At 36.4% G+C, this 18565-nt stretch overlaps 1 long non-coding RNA gene and 1 other non-coding gene across 2 annotated transcripts in view; one reads left to right on the forward strand and one right to left on the reverse strand.

Moving 5' to 3' along the window:
* Positions 1-497: 497 nt before the first annotated feature.
* Positions 498-604, forward strand: LOC140642079 (U6 spliceosomal RNA). The gene has a single exon (XR_012038646.1). It is a non-coding gene; the product is annotated as a U6 spliceosomal RNA (small nuclear RNA).
* Positions 605-2707: 2103 nt separating this feature from the next.
* LOC140641797 (uncharacterized) overlaps positions 2708-18565 on the reverse strand; it is an 89669-nt gene continuing 73811 nt past the window's right edge. Inside the window, exon 3 of the long non-coding RNA XR_012038382.1 lies at positions 2708-3131. This is a non-coding gene — a long non-coding RNA (uncharacterized lncRNA). The remainder of the gene's footprint in view (positions 3132-18565) is intronic.

Consider the following 18565-nt stretch of genomic DNA (forward strand, 5'->3'; position numbering starts at 1 on the left):
GACAGCAAATCACACTAGAGTCCAGCAAAATATTTGGCTGCTTATATCTCGTCTTTTCCCTCACCTGCCTGGGGCTAACCTTATTTATTCTTCTGATCTCAGCACAGTTATCTTCTCCTCAGAAGAGCCTTCAATGAAGATTGCCACCACCAGATAGAAGACTCTACATTATATCCTCTAATGGTCCAGATAGTCTTCCTTCACATATTTTATCACATCTTTTAAATTTTTACATTAGTTTATATAGTTATTTAATTGCATAAAGATAAATTGATTAAATAATCTACCTTCAGTAGATTCTAAGTTCTATAAGGATATAAATATCCACAATATATATGGATATTACATATATTACATATGTACACATATTACATATACCCATATGTATTACATATATCCATATATATCCAGAAATATATGTAATATGTATATAATATATACATATTACAGTTAAATGAATTAAGAAGATTTCTCTTTGGTTAAGAAGGCAGCTTTAGGTGCTCGCTTCGGCAGCACATATACTAAAATTGGAATGATACAGAGAAGATTAGCATGGCCCCTGCGCAAGGATGACACGCAAATTCGTGAAGCGTTCCATATTTAAAAAAAAAAAAAAAGAAGGCAGCTTTAGGAAGGAATATTTGGACCAGTTTAGAATAAAGGGGACAACTGTTACCTAAGCAAATCATCTAAGCCAGTCCTGGGATAAAAATGGGGTGACAGATATGTTACACAGATCACTATTATATTCATAAAGATGAAAAGAAATAGGGACACCTAGGTGGCTCAGTCTGTTGTGTCTGTCTTTGGCTCAGGTCATGATCCCAGGGTCCTGGGATCAAGCCCCGGATCTGAGCTCCCTGCTCTATGGGGAGTCTGCTTCTTTCTCTCTCTCGCTCTGCACCTCCCCCTTGCTCATGCATTCTCTCTCTTTCTATCTCAATCAATCAATCAATCAATCAGTCAATCAATCACTTTAGAAAACAAGATGAAAAGAGAATAAAGCACATACAAAGAAATAAGTCTTGGCCAACTGATGTATAAAATGTTTGCCAGGGACACGTGGGTGGCTCAGCATTGAGCATCTACTTTTGACTCAGGTATGATCCCAGGTCCAGGGACTGAGTTCTGCATTGGGCTTCCTGTGGGGGGCCTGCTTTTCCCTCTGCCTATGTCTCTGCTTCTCTCTCTGTTTCTCTCTCTGTCTCTCATGAATAAATAAATAAAATATTTTAAAAGCAAATAAATAAAATATTTTCCAGAATTACAATGCAAATACTAGCCAAGCCCAGGAAAATAAATTTTTACATATTAGATCCATTTTATGTTAAACAGCCAGCAAAAACAAGTCCTGTTCCAGCATTTTATAGAAGACTGATTTTTGAGCATTAGAGTCTTAAGTGTGAGTTCACCTTGTTTATATATTTCTCTATTACAATATCTTAAGGAGTTATCATTTAAATTATTTACCCCAAATTATAAATAACATATACTGAATGAAACATTAATGCTGATAATAATCACCACCACTTATGGAGGACCTACCATATGTTGGAGTCCATAAAATAGGGAATTTGGATGTTCATTCACCCTTTCCCCCAAAGCTGGTACTTCCCTCACCTTTATCCAAAGGAGAGGGCCTTCATCACCTCCTGAGCTTGTGGGTATATACAGTTGCAGGGTGAGCACATAGCTTAAGTTGGAAGAAAACCAGACAAAGTCTCAGGACATAGTCAAGCATTGAATAAGTTCTGGGAGGTCTTTAGTCTAGATTCGAACTGCTAGTGAATACAAATCCACATAAAAAATTGACAGAGACAGCATCATAGACCCCGGATATAGTTTCAGCAAAGGTTGCATGGTCAGCTGTGGCAAGTTACAATTAAAGAGGGCATTTGTGATGAGCACCTGGTGTTGTATGTAAGTGATGAATCACTGAATTTTACTCCAGAAACCAATATTGCACTGTTAACTAACAAAATTTAAATTAAAAAAATAAATAAAATATTCAACAGCTATAAACTATTAGGAGCTGAAGCAATTCTGTTTCATTCCTTCTCTACCTCTATAACCATAAATATGAATCAAAATTTGTTCATTATATAGCATATAATGAAGTGCCTTACCAAAAATTATCATTAACATCTAATTTTCACCTATACCATAACACTGGAGATTATTATATAATGTATAATGCAATTTCTCTGTTTAGCAAGGCTTTATCTCACATATATCTATAAACTCTTATTCTTTGTTCACTTTAGTATGTTGTTTTTCTTCTGAACTATTATTTATAATGCTTTTCTTGTCCCTTATCATTTAAGAGGCTTTCATAGACTAAAAGCTGTACTTTGGGTACCCTTCTGAGTGAGCTGTATTGGCATTTTATAGAGGAGTACAATCCCAGAGTGAGAATACATAAAACAGATCAGAAGTCTTTGTTTATGATTCAAAGAATTAAATGATCCATCGGAGAAAGTATATAACACACACAAAAATAATTGATTGGATTTGATGGTATTTTTGTCACTTTTGCAAAATGGGACAATCTAGGTAGCCATGGGAGATATAGCTTACTACATATCCTAATGATTATTTATGGTTATTCTTGTAGAAAAAGACTGAAATTTAAGCAGAGAAAAACTGATTCAAATCCAAACTCTATCATATCTTTTTAAAGATTTTATATATTTATTTTAGAGAGACAGCAAGCATGAGTGAACATGAGCAGAGCGAGAGGCAAAGGGATAGAGAGGGAACCTCAAGCAGACTCCTCACTAAGCATGGAGCCCAATGCTGGGCTGGCCCATGACCCTGAGACCACAACCTGAGCCAAAATCATGAGTTGGGTCTCCACCAATTGATCTACCCGGGCACCTCTAAACTCTAACATTTTTAAATTTCTGAAATACATAAAATTTGGATTGACATTTTAGATATTTTTCTTCAATCATTTCTTTGGAGTATAAAATGGAATTGGAGTAAACTGGGATCCCTGGGTGGCGCAGTGGTTTGGCGCCTGCCTTTGGCCCAGGGCGCCATCCCGGAGACCCGGAATCGAGTCCCGCGTCGGGCTCCCGGTGCATGGAGCCTGCTTCTCTCTCTGCCTCTCTTCTTATCTCTTTGTGTGACTATAATAAATTAAAAAAAAAAAAAAAAGAAATTAAAACAAAGCAAAAAAAAGAATTGGAGTAAACTGCAGAAGCTTAAGTTCAGTTCAAAGAAGTAAACATTTCCCCAAAACTTGGGTATAATAAACTCTTGAATATTTCATAATTCCTCTTTAATTACCTACTGATTCCTACAACATATCACATCTCATAGTAAGTAATTATGCTGCTCTAAAGAAAGTCTGAAACAAAAAAGTTTGGGTTTTCTTTCTATAATACTATCAGATATCTGACATTTTTTGGTGGTAATTTTAAGCTTTTGATCATTGTTAACTAGTATAAGGTAAATTCCAGATGCATTTGGCCAGTCCTGGCATCCTGGCATATAATATCCTGCTTAAGTAATGCATGCCTTCACTTAATAACATCCAATAATCACATGCACAAATAAAAAAGTTTAAGCTGTGTAGATCATATTTAGCAAATAGAACAAAAATAAAATGCACTTTCAAAGAGAATAACATTTCATTCTATCTCATAATACCTCATATAAAGGGAGGCTGCCACTCATCCTCCATTCCTAAACTAAAACAGAATGCCCACTGACTCTAGATGATTGTCTCCTTGGATGAGTGAATGCATTAGTGAGAAGCCTTCCAACCAGCAGAACAAATGAGTAGAAGACTAGCCCAAGTAAATTCAAAATTCTCCAATCTATAATCACAAACTACTTCTTCCATTTTAGGCCTTCCCAGGATTAAGTTAAGGTTTCCAAAGCCATAAAAAGCTAAAAATACCATTTTTTTGTAGTCTGTATCAAAATGAATACAACAACTATAAACCACAGACTAAGAACCTTTCCACTATACAATTAATGAAATTAAAAAAAAACAATTAATGAAATTACCTGATTAGATTTCAAAATACTGGTTGCATTGGGAATGCAATCCATTAGTGAATAAGCCTTTAAATCTTTGAGAGGATGTTATTAGAAAAAAATTCAAAGTTCATTGTTGAGTCACCGATTTCTTCAACTAGTTCTTTCTGTATTGTAATTGATAATTGAAATTTATTTGATCTTTGTAGCAAAAGGACTAGTTTTCATGAATGGTTAAGCACAGAATTAAGTATGGCCGTTGAACAGTCAATAATGTACTTGCCTATCCTCAATCAAGTAAGCACTTGATCAGCAAGAGAAACTGTTATTCACCCAAGGGTAAGTATGGTGAAAACAAATTGCAGTACCTATTGGAATAGTCATCACTTAACTTATCTGGAAGAACATGTTTTTTTGTTTTGTTTTGTTTTGTTTTTTTTGTTTTTTTCATTTTGTAGACATTTGGGTGAGACTGCCTAGACTTTCTCCTTAATCACTCCACAAACTTAATAAATCACTAAGCCCTATATATTTTACCTTCTAGAATCTCTCAGAATCATACCTTTTTCTCCATCCCCACAGCCACAATCTCTGGGCCATTACCATCTATTACCAGAACTATTAAAACTGTCTTTCAACTATTTTTCTGCCAATTTCTCCTTGTCCCAGTGTATGTCTACAGTTTGTCCAAGTCTACTTTGACTATGTGACTTCTCTAATCAAAAGTCCCTATTTGTACACTGTAATCTGGATCAAGTTCAAACCTCTTTACGTGCCACACGGGGCTAAACATTATCTGGCCTCTGTCTTCTAATCTTACCTTCCTCCAATAACGAGAGGGGCAGAGATCTATGCCAATCAAAGGGTTTACTTTGCCCTGAGTATCTGTTTCATGGTGATTCTTCCTTCACAATACTCTCTCTATCCAGAATGTTCTCCCACCCCTGAAAATAGTACTCATTACTCTTTCTTGAGTCATCTCAGACAGAGATAACTTTTTTAAAAAAAGATTTTTTTTATTTATTCATGAGAGACACAGAGAGAGAGTCAAAGACATAGGCAGAGAGAGAAGCAGACTCCCTGAGGGGACCCCAATGTGGGACTCAATCCCAGGACCCCAGGATCACAACCTGAGCCAAAGGCAGACACTCAACCACTGAGTCACCCAGGCGTCCCCAGAGATAACTTCTTGAGGAAAAACTGTCCTGATGACTGCAGAAAGAACAGCTAATGAGAATATTTCCTATTATTGCCAGCATGTATAATTCATTTAGTAGCTATAATAACCCTAGGAAGGTCTATTGTTATTTTCGTTTTTCAGGTGAGAAAATGGAAATTCATAGGGATTAGAATTTTGCCCTATGTCACACAGGTAGGTAGTGAGTGTTAGTGCTAAGATAAAAACTCTGGCAGTCTGAATCCAAAACATCCACATACTTTATTGTCACACCATATCACTTTCTGATCTTCATCATAATACATAGAACAGCCTTGGAACACTACAGCTTATGAGTCTATCCCTACCAGACTCTGAATCCTTCAGGGCAGGCTAAATATCTATATTATCCTCCCTGAGCTCTCAACATCCAGTCCCCTCCCCCAAGACAGTAGATCCTTGAATAAATGAGAAAAAAAAAGACTCATGAATTGACTTTTTTCTTTTCCTCACTTTCTTTTTGTTCATTAATTGCCCTGTAAGTGTGGCCACCTAAAAGACAAGCTAAAGAATTGAATATATATGAGCTTCAATTCAGTGTTTCATGTTCTGTTAGATACAGTGTTGGGAAAAATGAAAATAACTGATTTAAGTGAAGTATCTGCATGTATTCTTGGAAGCCTCCTATTTTGTTATCAAGTATATATTTAAATTTGGCCTGTGTGTGTTTTGTCTTTCAAATTAGATCAGAAAATCCTGAGAGGAGAGACTGTGTCTATGTTCCTCTGTACCTCTTCCATTACTTAGTAATATATGCTGTGCACATGAAATGCTCAGTAAACATGTGTTGAATAAATGAGCCAATTATTTAATTACCTACAATTTGATAATACAGTGGCATGATTCTGTTAAGGTATTTATAGTATTTGAATCAGAAACTGTATTTGTGCAATTGAAATAATTGCAAGAGAAGGACTCTGGAGATATTTGTTCCTTAAATTTTAGAGATCACTCTGATGCTATAAGGGAAAAGATGATGCACCATCGACTTATCAACTTCTCTGAATTTGCTGACCTCAATTTCAACCCACTTGTGTTCCTCATTGAAAAAATCCTAGTGTCGGGGAAGGCCAGGGCACATTTACCATTGATGAACATCTCTTAATATCACCTCCAGAGACTCACACGATGGAGATCTGAAGCAATGAATGAACCACCCCACGAAAAGACCATGGAAGGGCATCAAGGCAAGGAGGAGAGCAAATATGTATACAATGGAATATTCCTCAGCCATTAGAAACGACAAATACCCACCATTTGCTTCAACGTGGATGGAACTGGAGGGTATTATGCTGAGTGAAATAAGTCAATCGGAGAAGGACAAACATTATATGGTCTCATTCATTTGGGGAATATAAAAAATAGTGAAAGGTAATAAAGGGGAAAGGAGAAAAAATAAGTGGGAAATATCAGAAAGGGAGACAGAACATGAAAGACTCCTAACTCTGGGAAGTGAACTAGGGGTGGTGGAAGGGGAGGTGGGCGGGGGGTGGGGGTGACTAGGTGGCGGGCACTGAGGTGGGCACTTGAGGGGATGAGCACTGGGTGTTATTCTGTATGTTAACAAATTGAACACCAATAAAAAATAAATTTATTTAAAAAAAAAACAAAGCTGAAAGGAAGTTGGAGTGTTTGCAGAGACTTTGGGCTGTATAGAGTCTGCATTTATTCTAAAAGCAAGGGAAAGTCCTTTGGGATTTTAAGCAAGGCAGAGATCTAATTAATAATTTTAAAATCTGGGGCACCTGGCTGGCTCAGGTGGCAGCAAATGTGATTCTTGATCTCAGAGTTTATGAGTTCAAGCCCCACTTGGGCATAGGGATTACTTTAAAAAATAAATAAATTATTAAAAAATCTTTCTACTTGTAGTGGATATGGCTATCAAACATTATTACAGATGAGAAATGAGATGGCTATCTTGCAGAAATGACCTAGTAGATATTTTTGCTTCATCCTCAACCTCCAAGTATAGTCCTGTTAACACCACTCGCGTCTGTTTTTTCAAAGCTACCTCCTTGTACTCAACCCTGCTGCCTTGTTTTCAAGTCCCGCTGGTTTGGTCCAGTGTCTCGGAATCTGTCTCATTGGTTATTCTAATAGGGTCCAAACTGGTTTACCTCCAGGGGTAAACCTATCGCTTCTTAAAGCCCTTCGTTGAATCTCTAATACTTAAAGTAACCACAAATCCGGGTTTGCCCATTCTCAGTTTATAACTTTTGTCTCAGGGTAATTAATAACACCTACTGTCACTCTCAAAAGTCTCCTAGTTTGAATAATAACTTACATAGTGACTCTAATACTTTTAGTTTTAAATCCACACTCTTGAATGGAGGGATTCATATGACCTACATTCCTCTACACTCTATCCTATATTTTCCTGCCAAGCCTAGAAATCTGCAGTATTTTTAAGCATAATGTGCTCTGCCCTCAGTGTCTCTGCCTGTGCCCTATGAACCTCTCCCACTTCTTCCCACAGCTAGCTTCTGCATGATCTTCAAATTTCAGAACATTTTCCATATCTTTCAAGAACGCTTTTTGAACTTGGCTGAGGTTATGTGCTTCTACCTATAACACCATAACTGTTTGTATTCCCAGCAACTACCACAAAGCCAGGAAATGCCTGTTGAAAGCAGCAAAAGACGAAACTAAGAGAGCAAACAGGCAGACAGGAAAGAAAGGAGAAAAAGAAAGAGGGAAGGAAAAAAAGATCACAGAAAGGAAAAATACCATGTCTCACACATCAGAAGTGTTTAATAACCTCTGGCTATCATCAACTTAAAAATTTTCCTCTAACCAAATTATCATTTCCATTATAAAAATGTTTATCAGTTTCTAGTCTAAAAAATATATTTTATGACTGCTATTTTGTCTTATTCTTAGAATCCTGTAATATAGATGAGATTGCTTCCATTAATTTTACAGATAAAGAAACTGAGACTCTCTCCCAAAGAGAGTCTAATTGCTTTTAGCAGCATTTTTTCATCATTACTGGATTAAAACCAAGGTGTACCTATAGTATGTAGCTATGGATTTATTTTTTTAATATGGATGGATGACAACTGATTACAAGCTATGGTTTCTCAATTTGCATGATCACAGATATTTCACTCATATGCTTTTAGTCGAATCTCATTTCCCAAGGATAGATTAATTTAATTCATCGGTTTGCACATTTCAAGTTAAAGGGTGGATATCTGATATTAGAGAAGAGCTACTGACTTGTAGTATGTCAAAGAGTAACTGAAATGAAAAATGGTCAAAATGAGGCTAAAGTTTTCTAGGACACTGCTGATTATTTTTCATTTCCCCTATGCTTCTCCAAGATTAATTCTCTGTCTTTCTCTGCCCTGCACTTTCCCTAGGAGGCAGACATAAATGGACTCCACCTAGTAGGCTCCACTGCCAAAAGTTTTCCAGTTGGATTTGGATACTGGAACAGAGGCAGGCGATCTGAAGGCAGGAAGACAAAAACTGCAGTATTTCTTCACTTCTTTTCTATTTCCTTGCCATGTTCCTGGTGTAGCTGTGACCCTCTGTGTCAATAAGTTTTACCACCAGGCCTTCCTCCATAGTTTTAGCTTTCAATGGGATGAGATAACTAAATTCATTTTCCTTGTCTATTCAATTTTAAGAATAACATTCAATTTTTAGAGTGATAATTGTCTATTTGATTTTCAGAGTGGTAATCATTTAATAGTGATAATTCAGAGTTATTGGGAATATAAACTGCTTCTGGTCTCTGGGTGCCATTTTTTATTTTTATTTTTTTAGCCCTATTCAGTATATGTTCACTCTTTTTGTTAAAGTCTCTTCATTTGTAACATTTGAGTTCATTTCTGTTTCCTGCTGGGACTCTGTCTGAAACAGACACAGTATCTTCATTCATGCTAATAATTAAAATTTAAAAATTGAGATTTATGAAATCTCTAACATAGAAAATATATTACACTGGATTCTATCTGACAACAAGGAATAAAACACTTGGTTTAAAAGGCTTAAATGAATTAGGGTTTATTATTTTCACGTAACAAGAAGTCTGGATGTAGATGGCTAGTGGTATTAATTCTGGACTCCACAATACAGGTTCTGACATCCTTGATTCACTTAGCTTTTATTTAAAGATCATATGAAGTCTATTGTAGCTCCATCTGTCACATATTTATTCAATTAGAAAAAAAAGGGAGAAGAGGAGAGGTAAGAGCAGCTATGTCCTTCTTAGGACTTAGTTTACTGGACACTTCTCTCAGTGGTCTTATGCTTAGCATTTGTTATGGGCCAAATTATATTCCTCAAAATTGATGTTGAAGTCCTAACCCCCAGTACTTCATAATGAGACTATATTGGAAATATAACCATTAAAGGGGCTATTAAGGTTAAATGAAATCATATAGATGGACCTAGTCTAATCCACATATGATTGGTGTCCCTATAAAGAGAGAAAGAAACACCAGGAATATGTATGCCGAGAGGAAAGACTACATGAGGACACAGTGATGTCCTTTTCACCACTCCTTTCAATATCAGTGGAAGTTCCTAGCTAATGAACTAGATAAGAAATGGAAAACTATGGGGATCCCTGGGTGGCTCAGCGGTTTAGCGCCTGCCTTCAGTCCAGGGTGTAATCCTGGAGTCCTGGGATCAAGTCCCACGTCAGGCTCCCTGCATGGAGCCTGCTTCTCCCTCTGCCTGTGTCTCTGCCTCTCTCTCTCATGAATGAATGAATAAATAAATAAATAAATAAATAAATAAATAAATAAATAAATAAAATATTTTTTAAAAGGAAACTAAAATTATACATATTGGAATGTAAGAATAAAAGTAGTTTTTTGCGGGGGGGGGGGTGTTGGTAGATTGTTTTGTTTGTTTTTGGCAAATGACATGGTGTCTATGTAGAAAATCTCAAAGAATCAACAACAAAAATCCTATAACTAATAAGCAATTATAATAAAGATGTAACATATAAGATTATATCAACAATGGAAAATTGGAATTTAAAACACAGTACAATGGCCAAAATCCAGACAACACCAAATGCTGGTGAGGATATGAAGCAAGAAGAACTCTTATTCATTACCAGTGGGAATGAAAAATGGTACAGCCACTCTGGAAGCAAACTGGTAGTTTCCTACACAACAAAACATACTCTAACAAATGACTCAGCAATCATGCTCCTTGATATTTTACCTAAGGAGTTGAAAACTTATGTTTACGTAAAAGACTGCACAAAGATGTTTATACTAGCTTGTTCATGACTGTCAAAATTAAAAGCAATGAAAATGTCCTTCAGAAAGAGAATAAATGAACTTTGATACAACCAATTAAATACTATTTGGTTCTAAAAAGAAATAAGCCATAAAAAAGCATGGAGTAAACTTAAACAAATATTATGAAGTAAAAAAAAAAAAGCCCATATGAAAAAGCTATACACAGTATGATTCCAACCATATGACATTCTCAAAAACACAAAACTTTGGAGACAGCAAAAATATCAGGGGTTGGTTGCCAGGTGTTGGTTGGTAGAGATGAATGGGCAGAGCACAGAGGATTTTTAGGGAAGTAAAACTACTCTACATGATAGTATAATAGTGGATACATGTCTTTGTGTAAACCTACAGCAGATACAACACCAGAGTGAAACTTAATGTAAACTATTGACTCTGGGTGATAATGATGTGTCAACATAGGTTCAACAACTGCAACAAATGTACCATTCTGCTACAGAATGTTGATAATGAGGAAGGTTCTGCATGTGTGAGGGTAGAGTGTATATGGGAAATCTCTGTACTTTCTGTTCAATTTTGCTGTGAACATCGAAATGCTCTAAAAAATGAATCCCATTTATATTAGCATCAAAATGAAGTACTTGGGAATGAATCTAATACATATAGGATCTATATGTGAAAGACCCAGAAGAGCCAACACAATACTGAAGTAGAAGAATAAAGTGGGAGAATTAGCACTACAGAACAGCAAGACTTACTATAAAGCCACAATGATCAAAACAGTGTGGTTTTGGTGAAAGAATAAACAAAGAGAGTGATAGAACAGCCTAAAGAGCCAGAAACAGACCCACAGAAACATAGCTAACTGATCTCTGAAAATGGAAAAAAGCTAATTAATGGATAAAGGATAGTCTTTTCAACAAATTGTGCTAGAACAAAGGGATACCCACATGCGAAAAAAAAAAATCTAAACACAATAATGAGTTTTGATGAAGCTAGAAAAAAACAATAAGTCTTTTTAATAGTGCACACAAATACTAACCTTGTGTATGAACATAGCTCCTATTTATATTATCATTATCAGCTTCAGAACTAAAGTAGATTCAGGTCTTAGAAAAATGATACGACGTACTGTAATGAAGTAGGGATTTGTGATATATTCATTGTCATTTATTAAATCTTTGGCACTGGAAAAATGATTGAATATCCCTGAGTAAGGTTTCCTTACCTATAAAATGGAAACAAAGATATTGCCTTCCCTTCCTAACATGGTTACAGAGATATTATTAAATAATGAAATAATTTAACAATATTGCAATAATGAAATAATCTCTGGAAGAGATCGTATTGGAGAGAAGCATCTTCCAGAGCTGAAAGTTAATCACAGGGTTATCAAGTCTTTATCAAACCACACCAAGTTCAAGTACCATGAGGAGAGGCAGCCACAGAGCAGCCACTTGAGAGTAAGATTGAGCATGAGAGAGAGAGAGAGAGAGAGAGAGAGAGAGAGACGAGGTCCAGAGTAACTGCTGGAAAGAATCTAATGGCAGCCACAGCTCACGTTACTATAGGCAGGTGTATATGGGTCCTGCCTGGCTTTCAGCATGGACTGGCCTTTAGCATGAAAGTATGTATATATCGACATGCTCCAAATCCATTTTATGTATTCTCTATAGATGACTCTGGCCTTGAGCCTATTTCAACCTTGATGCTGAAATGTCTCCACCCACTTTGTTTTAATTTGGGTTTCTTCTAATACACACACACACACACACACACACACACAACCATTTACTCTTACATCCTCTCTATTCCTGGGATAGTAGTCTGTGTAGTTCCTTCATAGAAGTATTTACAGCTTTGCACAAAAACTATTACATAGTTCTGAGCAAATGAGCCAGGGAAAACTAGGATTATTTTTAATATTCAAGAGCATGGAACTTTCCAAATATAGTATGAGGTTCCTAACCTCCTCTTACATTTACTTTTTACTAGTTCAATCCTTCACTGGAGTAGTTCACCAGCAAACCATTCACAGCTTCCAAAACTGTAGTTTGAACTTCCTAATTATGTTCTTTAAATTCAATGCTTTTGATAACTATTTCTATAATCTGCATACTAGTCTCCATCTTCTGATGACCTGTATATTATGAAATAAAATGTTTTCTATTTATTTTTCCATCTATCTCATTTCTGTTGTTTCAGACCCTTCTAGTTGAAAGGGAAAGAAGACTGAACCTGCAGTAAAAACATCTGAATATAGTAATTAGCTCTGCTATTATATATTTATGTGACCTTGGGAAATAACTTGAATGCTTCAATGCCTTCATTTCAGTCTCCTCGTCTCCAAAAATAAGAATATGAACATGCACCTAGCTCACAGAATTGTTGTGAAATTAAATTAGATAATATAAGTAAAAGTTCCGGGCATTGGGTACTCAATAAATATCTGTTACCACTCAGTTATGAGCTCTCATTGCCCTTGACGTTGCTTCCAAAATGTTTAGAGCCATTATGATGGTAAAATACTTACTCAGACAAGGCTGAACTAAGCTATAAATTCACTGAGGCGTTCATATTTTCTCAAGGAACAAATTCAAAACTCCTCTTCAAAACTGTAACTATCCATGTACCCATGATAACTGCTTAGGATAATGGTGAAAGTTAGACAAAATTCTTCCAAAGGACAAGTTTATTCTTACAAGGTAAAGGCAAAAGGAAAGCCCCCCCGCCCGAAAGTCATCCATCTCTCTGCTCTCTGTTCACACTTCTTCCCCATCATTCTCTCTCGTCCTCTTATCCTATTTTTTTCTATATCTGTAGCCCCTGAATTCCTATGTAGAACCCTATGAATTTTAGAATCCAACTTCTCAGCAAGTAGTACAGCATATCCTTTAGTCCCTTCCTACTCCAAGGTCCGCCCACCAATGACCAGCATTATGATCACGGTGAAGCTTGTTAGATGTGCTATCACAGACCTTACCTCAGATGTATGGAAACTTATTTGCATTTTAACAGGATTACCAGCTGATTCTTATACACCTTAAAGTTTGAGAAGCACTGGTGTAGCCAATAGTTCTCAACTCTGGCTGCACAGTAGAACTACTCGGAGAATGTTAAAAAATGTATGTGTCCAATCCCTGCCCTCAAAAAACATTCTGATATAGTTGGTGTGAGGTAGTGCCTGAGCATTACTATTTTTAAATTGTCCCAGATGATTCTAATGTATTGCCATGTTTGAGAGTCTTTTTCCTGTCTCAGTCAGGTTTTAGTACAATAATACTTTTAAAATCAGTATTTACAAACTTAAACAGCTTTAGCTACCCATTTAGCAACACTAAAAACCTATACAATGAGACATACTCAAAAACACTGTTATTAAAAAAAAAAACACTGTTATTTCTTGCAATATGATGAGAACATACAATGTCTTAAAAATTTAAACATTTAAATTAAAAAATTTTAAATAGACATACACATTTTGTTTTGTGGGCTTAACCTCAGTCCACATATCTCCTGCTGACACTTATAAAAAATAAATAAAGTTGCATTATAGGACACAGAGGATTCCAAGTGAAAAGTGAAAACTGCTCTTCTCCAATCAATCTATCTTCCCAAAGGTAGTAACTATTAGTATTTACTTTTATCATCTAGAAAAAAAAATTTAATACCACATAGATAGATAGATTTGCTTTTATTCTCACACACCAGAATCACACTATATGTTGTGCTCTTTATTGCCTTTTTTCATTTAATATATCTTAGAAATCCTTCCTTTTGTGTATACCTTATTCTTTTCAATAGCAAGTTTTTTAGTTCTCTGTTTTGATTGAAGCCCTGGTTGTATCCAGTTCTTTTTTGATGTCTTTTTATTTCTTTGTGGTTTGATTATTTTTCTATATCACAGCATTAAATGAATATCCTTATACTTGTATCCTGGCACAATCCGGTAAGGGTATCTATGAGATATATTTTAGTGGTATAATTCCTGGAACAAAAGGTACGGGCAGTTTTAATTTATATGTGTTACCAAATTGACACTAATGAGGTATATGTCTACTGTCTCTCAGCACCAGTATATGCTTCTGCATAATTTTATCCCCACCAGCTCAAGATATTATCAAATCTTATAATTTTTGTCAACATGATATATAAAAAATGAGATTTTATAGTTGTTTAATGTTGCATTTCTTTATATATGAAAAGGTCAAACATCTTCTCAGATGTTTACTGGTTGTCTTCTCTTTTTTCAACTATGTCTCTTTCTGACTTTTATATTCAGCCCGGACCAATTAAGTTCAGAAATCAGATGTTTAGGAGTGATACTTCTTTTCCTTTGCTGCTGTATTGGAAAAAAAACACTGAAAAGAACCAAAGCAGAGAAAGAGGCCATTACCTGGTATCATCCTAACATGTATGAGGAATATAGAGGATTCTATGGTTCACAAAGATAGTTCTTTTCAGCTTTCTGATAATTGGTTGATTACGAGTAGAGTCTGAAGCTGAAACTAGAGTAAGTCAGCTAGAGAAGGAAGACCCCCTTTGAACCATTGGTCTTTGATTTCCTACACCACACCAGATACCAGATAGCCTCCCATAGAAATAGGGGTCATCTTGCCTGAGAAAATGTCAAGCATGCCTAAGAAAAAGTTTGGGGGTAGAAAAGGCCTAGTTATAGGTTGAGATTCCCAAGGCAAAGCCAAAGAAATATGGCTAGCAGCAAAACTCACTTACATAGGTCTAGACTGGGAATCTTATTCATACTTCTTTATCAGTGGTTGGCAAATGGCTATCTTCATCTCTAAACAGCCTACCTGAGAAGACACATGGTGACTCTATGTGATGAACACTGGGTTTTATATGCAACTGATGAATAACTGAACTCTACATATGAACACTAATGGTGTACTGTATGCTGGTTAATTGAATTAACCTAAAAATTTTTAAAAATATTTCCATCCCATCCTCCATCCAGAACAATTACTGGATATTAGTAAGGACTCTTCAAAGAATTATAAGGACTTACTAAAGAAAAAGTAAGCAGGAAGTCTCAGTTTAAACTGAATACTATAGGGGATCCCTGGGTGGCGCAGCGGTTTGGCGCCTGCCTTTGGCTCAGGGCGTGATCCTAGAGACCTGGGATCGAATCCCACATCGGGCTCCCGGTGCATGGAGCCTGCTTCTCCCTCTGCCTGTGTCTCTGCCTCTCTCTCTCTCTCTCTCTCTCTCTCTCTCTCTCACTGTGTGCCTATCATAAATAAATAAAAATTTAAAAAATATAAAAAAATAAAAATAAACTGAATACTATACTTTATTAAAAGTATATATGCTCAGAGCAATAATTAGAAAGATAGAAAAAGCCAGGTGCAGGCAGGTTGGCTTAATAACAAAGCCATAGTCATTGAAGATATTTCAAATATAACATGTTGCCAATTCTAAATGTATTTTCTAGACCAGTTCCCACTGTACATACATCTAAATCCCATTAGAGAGCAAAAAACAAATGATGAAGGAGCTAGTTCATAAGAATCCCTGTAAAGGACTATGACATATATAGCACTATTTTATGGACCTGAAAATGTAATTTTAAGAAAGGAAAGAAAGCTTTGCTTCTGAAAAGAGAACTTCCTCGCTTACTTTTTTTTTTCTTGGCTGCAGAGTATCCAAAGCTGCTTCATCACCCAGACCTCACCACAGTAATAGAGGCCCCCAGGAAAGACCCATGGTGCAGAAGGCGGAAGAGGCACCTCCAGAAGAGGTGATATACAGTGGAAGTGACTTCATAGCCAGGAAAATGTAACCAAAAAAATAAGGTAGTACTCCTCCATCTGAGAGGAGGGAGATGATCTCCAGAGGAGAGTGAGACAAGGCAAAGTAGTATGGCTTAGTAAGCAGAGGCACTACCCCTAACCCCTGGAGTCGAGGTGAGCAAGGGAGTAAGGAAGATGCAATGTGACCAGACTTGGTCTAAGCACACCTGATATATATCCAGGAGGCTACAGAAATGATGAGGAAACAAAAAGAAAGTGGAATTATGCATTAGCAGGTGGATCATGAACCAGTGAAATAAAACCTATTACTTATTACTGTATTACCTGGGTGTGCTAAGGAAATACATGTACAGGTATTTATTTATGTATAACCAGAAAGGGTAACAATATTTTTAAAAATATGGCTCGTATGATAAAATACCATGCAGCCATTTTAAATGCTCTGCATCACTGGCCATCAGGGAAATACAAATCAAAACCACAATGAGATACCACCTCACACCAGAAAGAATCGGGAAAATTAACAGGAACCACAAATGTTGGAGAGGATGCGGAGAAAGGGGAACCCTCCTGCACTGTTGGTGGGAATGTGAACTGGTGCAGCCACTCTGGAAAACTCTGTGGAGGTTCCTCAAAGAGTTAAAAATAGACCTGCCCTATGACCCAGCAACTGCACTGCTGGGGATTTACCCCAAAGATACAGATGCAGTGAAACGCCGGGACACCTGCACCCCGATGTTTCTAGCAGCAATGGCCACAATAGCCAAACTGTGGAAGGAGCCTCGGTGTCCATCGAAAGATAAATGGATAAAGAAGATGTGGTCTATGTATACAATGGAATATTCCTCAGCCATTAGAAACGACAAATACCCACCATTTGCTTAGACGTGGATGGAACTGGAGGGTATTATGCTGAGTGAAGTAAGTCAATCGGAGAAGGACAAACATTATATGGTCTCATTCATTTGGGGAATATAAAAATTAGTGAAAGGAAATAAAGGGAAAGGAGAGAAAATGAGTGAAAATATCAGTGAGGGTGACAAAACATGAGAGACACCTAACTCTGGGAAATGAACAAGGGGTAGTGGAAGGGGAAATGGGTGGGGGGATGAGGTGACTGGGTGATGGGCACTGAGGGGGCACTTGGCGGAATGAGCACTGGGTGTTATGCTATATGTTGGCAAATTGAACTCCAATAAAAAAATAAAATATAAATAAATAAATAAAAAATAATAAATAAATAAATGTTTTAAAATAAATATTTAAAGAGTTACGGGTAAAGTTATACCATAAGAAGGAAAAAAAAGAAAATTAAATTGTATATATAATATGACCCAAATATTTATTAAAGAAAAACATAGGTAGAGATTAGAAAAAAATATCAAAATATCAATGCTTACTATTTTATCATAGTAGAATTATGTTGTTTTCTATCATGTTTATCATTTTTAAATAGTATAGTGAAACTAAAAGCCTACATGTAGAAGTCTAGACAGGTAGGCGTAAACAGTGCTGTGATTAATATCTCACACATTCCTTGTTGCTCATTGGTTCATAATTACTTTATGTAAAATGATACAAAGTTAAAGCAAAAAACAGCGGCAGAGCTATATGATACATACTTTAAAAGCGACTTGAATTTTATTAAGAAAGGTGCTAATATTTTTTTAAGATTTTATTTATTTATTTGAGATAGAGAGAGAGAAGACCAGCATGGGGAGGGGGCAGAGGGAGAAGAAGAATGAGAAGCGACTCCCCATTGAGCAGGGAACCTGACTCAATCCCAAGACCCTGAGATCATAACCTGAGCCAAAGACAGATGTTTAACCAACTGAGCTACCCAGGCATCCCTCAGAAAGCTGTTAATTAAGCTTATCTCCAGATGAAAGTATTACAGGAAATTAAAAATTTTCTCTAATTTTTCTTTTCTTCTTTCTTTCTCTTCCTCTTCTTCCTTCTCCATTTTCCCTTCCTCCTCCACCTCTTCCTTCTCCTCTTTTTTCTCTTCCTCCCTTTTCTCTAATTAATCAGGAAAATACATGTTATTAATCTCTTCAAATGTATCGTTTACTTCATGGATTTTTCTGCCTGCTGTCTTTCTTTGGTATTTTGGAAAGCAAAAATACCATATTTTTGAAAGCAAATTTGAATCTTATGCGTTCCATAAAGTGTCCCAGGTGACTACTCTTTCCTCCACCTCACACAAGACCCTGGGAAGGATTTCATATGTAGAACATGTTGTGTAGTATCCTACACTGACACTAGCACATTAGCCCTGAGAAGGCAAAGTTCTTCACTCAATGTCCTCAATTTATGGAATATAATAGCTGTCTTCTATTAGATAGGCAATTAATATTATTGGATGCTTA

This window comes from Canis lupus, chromosome 10 (genome assembly GCF_048164855.1).
Source record: "Canis lupus baileyi chromosome 10, mCanLup2.hap1, whole genome shotgun sequence".
Lineage (NCBI taxonomy): Eukaryota > Metazoa > Chordata > Mammalia > Carnivora > Canidae > Canis > Canis lupus.